Source organism: Delphinus delphis, chromosome 2 (assembly GCF_949987515.2).
Source record: "Delphinus delphis chromosome 2, mDelDel1.2, whole genome shotgun sequence".
Classification (NCBI taxonomy): domain Eukaryota; kingdom Metazoa; phylum Chordata; class Mammalia; order Artiodactyla; family Delphinidae; genus Delphinus; species Delphinus delphis.
Genome location: NC_082684.1, coordinates 21808281 through 21816774, shown reverse-complemented (window position 1 = coordinate 21816774; position 8494 = coordinate 21808281).

The following is an 8494-nucleotide window of genomic DNA, read 5'->3' as shown; positions in this document are numbered from 1 at the left end:
ACAAACCCGTCCTGAGAAGCTGGGAAAATGGAGTAGCCCACAAAGTTTTCAAACTTTCTTTCCTGTGTGAGGCATTTAATTTATTCTGTGAATGAAAAAATCTGGGTAAGTGACAGTTTCCTTTCAGGAATACACAGCATCAGTTCTTTGGATACTCAGGTTTCTATGTATGAGAAAAGACAACACCAAAGAAAAAGTGAGTGGTGGCTCCCTGCCAGGGCAATTAATGAAAGACGCCGGGGATTGAACAGGTGGTCTTAATTCTCTTTTCTCCCAGGCAGCACCCTCCACCTCTTGACACTCCAGAAGGAAGTCTGTCCACAGGAAAGAGATTCTACAACCTTCCTCTTCATTGCTGACAGAATAATAAGAAAGACGAGAAGGGCAGATCTGGTACCATTTCATCCTTCTAACTAGAAAAGCTCCTCTGGTAAATGTCTTGAGTCTGACTGGGACATGCATATCAAAGAGAATTTGGCTAACCTGAAATGTCATATTTCATGGGGAGTTCAACAGGGCAATTTATCACAATTGACCCTATCAGAGAGGGACCAACCATCCTTAGTAGACACGGGGTTGCAAAATGCCACCACATTTGGCCATAAAATTTATCATGTCAGCAGATCTATAGTCAACACTATACACTGTGAAATATGGCAGTGCTGCTGGGATATTTGTCTTTGTTGGGCCAGACAGGTTCGCCTTGCATTTCCACTTAGTCCACATTCATACCCCCGCACCATCTATAATGACCCATCAGGACAATCTTCTTGGAAACACGACTTACAGCTCCAATAAGCTGGGAGAGGAGGAATGAAAGCCTGTACAATGCACATATTTTGGGGGCATGCTGTTAAAATGCTGAAAATTTTTCCAGTGACTCTTTTTTTTTCAGATAATTATTTTAAGAAAAGTAACACATTAGAAGGGAATTTAGACTCTTGACAAATTAACACCATTGGAGACACATATGTTTACCTTTTCTTTCATTTTCTCATTTCACAGAAAAGAAGCAGGACAGGCAGAGTGAAATATCTTCTTCATTTCTGAGTCCCTCCTTGGGCAGAATTATGAGAGTGGCAAGGCTGGTTATCAAAGTTGATGCCTCCCAACTCTGTTCTCACTGGTGTGCTGCTTCTGTTCCTAGTATTCTTGGAATCTCTGCATTATCACCTTTTCCTAAACTCTGCTCAAGGCAGTTCTTTACCCCACTATGTTGTAAGGGATGGATATAGCTTCATATCCTCTGACTTCTTTTATTATAATAAATTTTAAATTTTTGAATTAGAAGACTTTGGCATTTCAATTCTTAGCTTCACCCTTGTTGTGGTAGTGGTCGGACAGGAGAACTATCAGTTTACCCTGGAATATAGCAGATTGCACATTAGGCATAGCTTAGGGGAAAGCTCAGAATTGGGTGATATGAATTTTGGGTTTGAATCTGATCTCTGTGATTTGTGCTGATCGATGTTGGGCAAGTCCAGAAACCTCTGAGAGTCTCAGATCTGTGGAACTTTTGGGTAAATAAAAGCAACTCTTTCTCAGAATCAGTGTGAAGATAAAATAGAATTTTATACATATCTGTATATATATATGTATATATATTTTTCATAAATTGAAGGGCATAATAAAGTGATTTTTCTTTGTTGTAGAGACAACAGAAAGAGAACTGGATTGGGGGTCAGAATTTGTGTGTGAAAATTCTAGCTTTCCAATTACTAATTGGGTGATCTCAGGCAAATCAGTTAGTTGCTCTGAGGCTCAATCCTTCCATCTGTTGAAATAATGAGAATAACTGTGACAAAGAGATTATAAGATATATGTGACATCCTTTGGAAATTCTAAGGGTAGTATGCAAATGTTTATTAATTTATACCTCATCATGTTACAGAAAGTGTATTCGTACCATAAGAAACTTTTATTTTGATCCCAGGTAATTTAACTCTAAGAGATCTAGCAGGCAATCTGCACAAGGGAATCTGGTTAGTTGGATAATTTGCATTTTATATAATATTAAGGCAGGTGGCATCCCTAGAAAAAGCATTTCTAATCCCTAATACTAAGACTAGAAAGAAATTTGTCCACAGGGTCCTTAAAGAGAGGACATGATGACCAATGTCCTCAACAATGTCATTATAATAAACACAAGGACAAGATTCATTGGGCTGTAAATAAATGTTCTTTTACAGTTTTTCTAGAGTTGGAATGCCATAAAACAGGCAAAGGATGGATACAGCTCCAACAGAATAGTTCTTTATTACTGCAAAGCTGTTGTAGTAAAATTCTCCCACTCCCCTAAGAATCATTGCAGACACATAGTCACAGGTACTCAAAGATGACTCAGATCAGTTGCAATGATTCCTAATTACTTTCTTGCAAAGCTCTTCTGGTTTCTATGCAACTCCCTATACTATAGTTTCTAAATGGGCAATAGAAATTACATTTCCTTGCTGAACCATTTGACCTACTTATTGCTGCTGTCATAACTAAAAGAGAAGTCCATGTACATGGTGGAAATATCTGAGTTACCTCTTTCCTGGGGAACCTATATCAAATAATCCGAGTGCTTGTTAAAAATGCAAATTCCTGCCAAATCAAAATCTTATAGATAAGAGACCTGTGTTTATAACAAGCATCAGGGGTAATTTTTTTTTTTTTTTTTTTTTTGCGGTACGCGGGCCTCTCACTGTTGTGGCCTCTCCCGTTGCGGAGCACAGGCTCTGGACGCGCAGGCTCAGCGGCCATGGCTCACAGGCCTAGCCGCCCTGCGGCATGTGGGATCTTCCCGGAACAGGGCACGAACCCGTGTCCCCTGCATCGGCAGGCAGACTCTCAACCACTGCGCCACCAGGGAAGCCCCAGGGGTAATTTTTATGAAAATTAAAGCTTGAGACCCTGACTGGAGATTGGATAAAATACTGTGACTCAGCACCATCATGTCCCAGACAAACTCCACATGTGTTCTCTGTTCTCTGTTCATGTCTGTGTACGAAAGGCTGTGTCTACAAAACATTGGAAATGGGATTGGACTTACCTAGAATTTAATCAGACTCCCAACACACAACTTTCTTGAGCACAAGAAGCAAGTTAACTACCTGGGAATAGTATATTCCACAATTTCTGGATGACTTGATGTTGGGCCAGGAGGTTCAGCTAATTGCCTTGTGACCCACAGAAAATCTTCATTCTAGACACAGCCCAGATATCCCCTCTGAATTCTTGGGTTTTTTCCTCTTTTTTTTTGTATTTTATATATTTTTTTATACAGCAGATTCTTATTAGTTATCTATTTCATACATATTAGTGTATATATGTAAATCCCAATCTCCCAATTCATCCCACCACCATCCCCACCCCCACCGTTTCCCCGCTTGGTGTCCATACGTTTGTTCTGTACATCTGTGTCTCTATTTCTGCCTTGCAAACTGGTTCATCTGTACCATTTTTCTAGGTTCCACATATATGCGTTAATATACGATATCTGTTTTTCTGACTTACTTCACTCTGTATGACACTTCATCCACATCTCTACAAATGACCCAATTTCGTTCCTTTTTATGGCTGTTTATATATTTTGGAGATTAAAGCTTTGCCCATTGATTCATTTGCAAATATTTTCTCCCGTTCTGAGAGTTGTCTTTTCATGTTGTTTATAGTTTCCTTTGCTGTGCAAAAGCTTTTAAGTTTCATTAGGTCCCATTTGTTTATTTCTGTTTTTATTTTCATTACTCTTGGAGGTGGGTCAAAAAAGATCTTGTTGTGATTTATGTCAAAGAGTGTTCTTCCTGTTTTCCTCTAAGAGCTTTATAGTGTCCAGTCTTACACTTAGGTCTTTAATCCATTTTGAGTTTATTTTTGTGTATGGTGTTAGGCAGTGTTCTAATTTCATTCTTTTACATGTAGCTGTCCAGTTTTCCCAGCGCCACTTATTGAAGAGACTCTCTTTTCTCCATTGTATATCCTTGCCTCTTTGTCATAGATTAGGTGCCCATATGTGCGTGGGTTTATCTCTGGGCTTTCTATCCTGTTCAGTTGATCTGTATTCTGTTTTTGTGCCAGTACCATATTGTCTTGAGTACTGTAGCTTTGTAGTATAGTCTGAAGTCAGGGAGTCTGATTCCTCCAGCTCCATTTTTTTCCCTCAAGACTGATTTGGCTATTTGGGGTCTTTTGTGTCTCCATACAAATTTTAAGATTTTTTTATTCGAGTTCTGTAAAAAATGCCATTGGTAATTTGATAGGGATTGCATTGAATCTGTAGATTGCTGTGGGTAGTATAGTCATTTTTCACAGTGTTGATTCTTCCAATCCAAGAACATGGTATATCTCTCCATCTGTGTCATGATTGATTTCTTTCATCAGTGTCTTATAGTTTTCTGAGTACAGGTCTTTTACCTCCTCAGGTAGGTTTATTCCTAGGTATTTTATTCTTTTTGTTGCAATGGCAAATGGGAGTGTTTCCTTAAATTCTCTTTCAGATTTTTCATCATTAGTGTATAGGAATGCCAGAGATTTCTGTGCATTAATTTTGTATCCTGCAACTTTACCAAATTCATTGATTAGCTGTAGTAGTTTTCTGGTGGCATCTTTAGGATTCTCTATTTATAGTATCATGTCATCTGCAAACAGTGACAGTTTTACTTCTTCTTTTCCAATTTGTATTCCTTTTATTTCTTTTTCTTCTCTGATTTCCATGGCTAGGACTTCCAAATTTATGTGGAATAATAGTGGTGAGAGTGGACATCCTTGTCTGGTTCCTGCTTTTAGAGGAAATGCCTTCAGTTTTTCACCGTTGAGAATGACGTTTGCTGTGGGTTTGTCATATATGGCCTTTATTATGTTGAGGTAGTTTCCCTCTCTGCCCACTTTCTGGAGAGTTTTTAATCATAAATGGGTGTTGAATTTTATCAAAAGCTTTTTCTGCATCTATTGAGACGATCATATTGTTTTTATTCTTCAATTTGTTAATGTGGTTTATCACATTGATTGATTTGCATATACTGAAGAATCCTTGCATCCCTGGGATACATCCCACTTGATCATGGTATGTGATCCTTTTAATGTGTTGTTGGATCCTGTTTGCTAGTATTTTGTTGAGGATTTTTGCATCTATATTCATCAGTGATATTGGTCTGTAATTTTCTTTTTCTGTAGTATCTTTGTCTGGTTTGGGTATCAGAGTGATGGTGGCCTCATAGAATGAGTTAGGGAGTGTTCCTTCCTCTGCAATTTTTTAGAAGAGTTTGAGAAGGAAGGGTGTTAGCTCTTCTCTAAATGTTTGATAGAATTCACCTGTGAAGTCATCTGGTCCTGGACTTTTGTTTGTTGGAAGATTTTTAATAACAGTTTGAATTTCATTACTTGTGATTGGTCTGTTCATATTGTCTTATTTCTTCCTGGTTCAGTCTTGGAAGGTTACACCTTTCTAAGAATTTGTCCATTTCTTCCAGGTTGTCCATTTTATTGGCATAGAGTTGCTTGTAGTAGTCTCTTAGGATGCATTATATTTCTACGGTGTCTGTTGTAACTTTGCCTTTTTCATTTCATTTCATTTCTAATTTTATTGATTTGAGTCCTCTGCCTCTTTCTCTTGATGAGTCTGTCTAAAGTTTTGTCAATTTTGTTTATCCTCTCAAAGAACCAGCTTTTAGTTTTAGTTTTTGCTACTGTTTTCTTTGTTTCTATTTCATTTATTTCTACTCTGATATTTATGATTGCTTTCCTTCTACTAACTTTGGGCTTTGTTTGTTATTCATTCTCTAGTTCCTTTAGGTGTAAGGTTAGATTGTTTATTTGAGATTTTTCTTGTTTCTTGAGGTAGGATTGTATTGCTGTAAACTTCCCACTTAGAACTGCTTTTGCTGCATCCCATAGGTTTTGGATCTTTGTGTTTTCATTGTCATTTGTCTCTTGGTATTTTTTTATTTCCTCTTTGATTTCTTCAATGATCTCGTGGTTATTTAGTAACGTATTGTTTAGCCTCCATGTGTTTGTGTTTTTTACATTTTTTTCCCTGTAATTGATTTCTAATCTCACAGTGTTGTGGTCAGAACAGATGCTTGGTATGATTTCAATTTTCTTAAATTTACTGAGGCTTGATTTGTGACCCAAGATGTGATCTATGCTGGAGAATGTTCCATGTGCACCTGAGAAGAAAGTGTAATCTGCTGTTTTTGGATGGAATGTCCAATAAATATCAATTAAATCTGTCTTGTCTATTGTGTCATTTAAAGCTTGTGTTTCCTTATTAATTTTCTGTCTGGATGATCTGTCCATTGGTGTAATTGAGGTGTTAAATTCCCCCACTATTATTGTGTTATTCTCAATTACCTCTTTTATAGCTGTTAGCATTTGCATTATGTATTGAGGTGCTCCTATTTTGGGTGCATAAATATTTACAATTGTTATATCTTCTTCTTGGATTGATCCCTTGATTATTATGTAGTGTCCTTCCTTGTCTCTTGTAACATTCTTTATTTTAAAGTCTATTTTGTCTCATATGAGAATTTCCCATCCAGCTTTGTTTTGATTTCCATTTGCCTGGAATATCTTTTTCCATCCTTCCCACTTTCAGTCTGTATGTGTCCCTAGGTCTGAACTGGGTCTCTTTTAGACAGTATATATATGGGTCTTGTTTTTGTATCCATTCAGTGAGCCTGTGTCTGTTTTTGGAGCATTTAATCCATTCACATTTTAGGTAATTATCAATATGTATGTTTCTGTTACTATTTCCTTAATTTTTCTGGGTTTGTTTTTGCAGGTCCTTTTCTTCTCTTGTGTTTCCCACTTAGAGTAGTTCCTTTAGCATTTGTTGTAGAGCTGGTTTGGTGGTGCTGAATCTCTTAGCTTTTGCTTGTCTGTAAAGCTTTTGATTTCTCCATCAAATCTGAATGAGATCCTTGCCAGGTAGAGTAATCTTTGTTGTAGGTTCTTCTCTTTCATCACTTTAAATATACTGTGCCACTCCCTTCTGGCTTGTAGAGTTTCTGCTGAGAAATCAGCTGTTAACCTTATGGGAGTTCCCTTGTACGTTATTTGTTGTTTTTCTTTTGTTGCTTTCAATAATGTTTCTTTGTCTTTAATTTTTGTCCATTTGATTACCCTGTGTTTTGGCATGTTTCTCCTTGGATGTATCCTGCGTGGGACTCTATGTGCTTCCTGGACTTGGGTGGCGATTTCCTTTCCCATGTTAGGGACGTTTTCAACTATAATGTCTTCAAATATTTTCTCGGGTTCTTTCTCTCTCTCTTCTCTTTCTGGAACCCCTATAATGTGAGTGTTGGTGCATTTAATGTTGTTCCAGAGGTCTCTTAGGCTTTCTTCGTTTCTTTTCATTCTTTTTTCTTTATTCTGTTCTGCAGCAGTGAATTCCACCATTCTGTCTTCCAGGTCACTTATCTGTTCTTCTGCCTCAGTTACTCTGCTATTGATTCCTTCTAGTGTATTTTTCATTTCAGTTATTGTATTGTTTATCTCTACTTGTTTGCTCTTTAATTCTTCTAGGTGTTTGTTCTTTAATTCTTCTAGGTCTTTATTAATCATTTCTTGCATCTTCTTGATCTTTGCCTCCTTTCTTTTTCCAAGGTCCTGGATCATCTTCACTGTCATTATTCTGAATTCTTTTTCTGGAAGGTTGCCTATCTCCACTCATTTAGTTGTTTTCTGGGGTTCTATCTTGTTCCTCATTTGGTACATAGTCCTCTCTCTCTTCATTTTGTCTGTCTTTCTCTCAATGTAGTTTTTGTTCCACAGGCTGCAGGACTGTAGTTCTTCTTGCTTCTGCTGTCTGCCCTCTCTCCCCTCTGAATTCTTGATCTAAATTTATATATGTGATAAACTTCATGTCCTGCTCATACCTCTGACTCAAATTAACATGTACTTTCACCTCCTTTTTTTTCAGTGTTCTGCCGTCTTAAATAGAAAGTCCAACTTGCCTGCATGCATGCAAGAAACCTCAGAGCCAACTCAACTTTTCTTTCTCTCCCATTTTCACACCCTAATCAGTGAACAAATTCTGTGGATTCTTTATAAACTAACAGTGTGTTGATTACAACTTTCTAGTCCTTCCAACTAGATTAATATCCTAATCTTAGCCCATCATCCTCTTGTAACTGGTCATTTGCATCAACTCCCTAATATATGTTAGAGCCTCAGACTCAGATTCAGTGAACATCCCTGAATCATCTACTGTAACTCTTCATTAGGCTGGGTATTTCCGCATATTTATCTCACTTCATTCTCATAAAATTCTGTTGTTATTAGTCCCGTTGGCAGCTGGAGAATTACTTCAGTAAGATTGCACAATCACTGAATGGCAAAGCCAGGATTTCCATCCCAATCTTGTAACTCAGAATTGAGCTGTCTCAGGTTTCTCACCTTGAGTCTGTTCTTCACTGTGCTGCTATGGTTATCTTCCTTGGACACAGGTTAGGTCATAGTACTCCCTGCTCAAAAACTAAAATCATTCTCTAATCTCTATAGCAGTGTTTCTAAA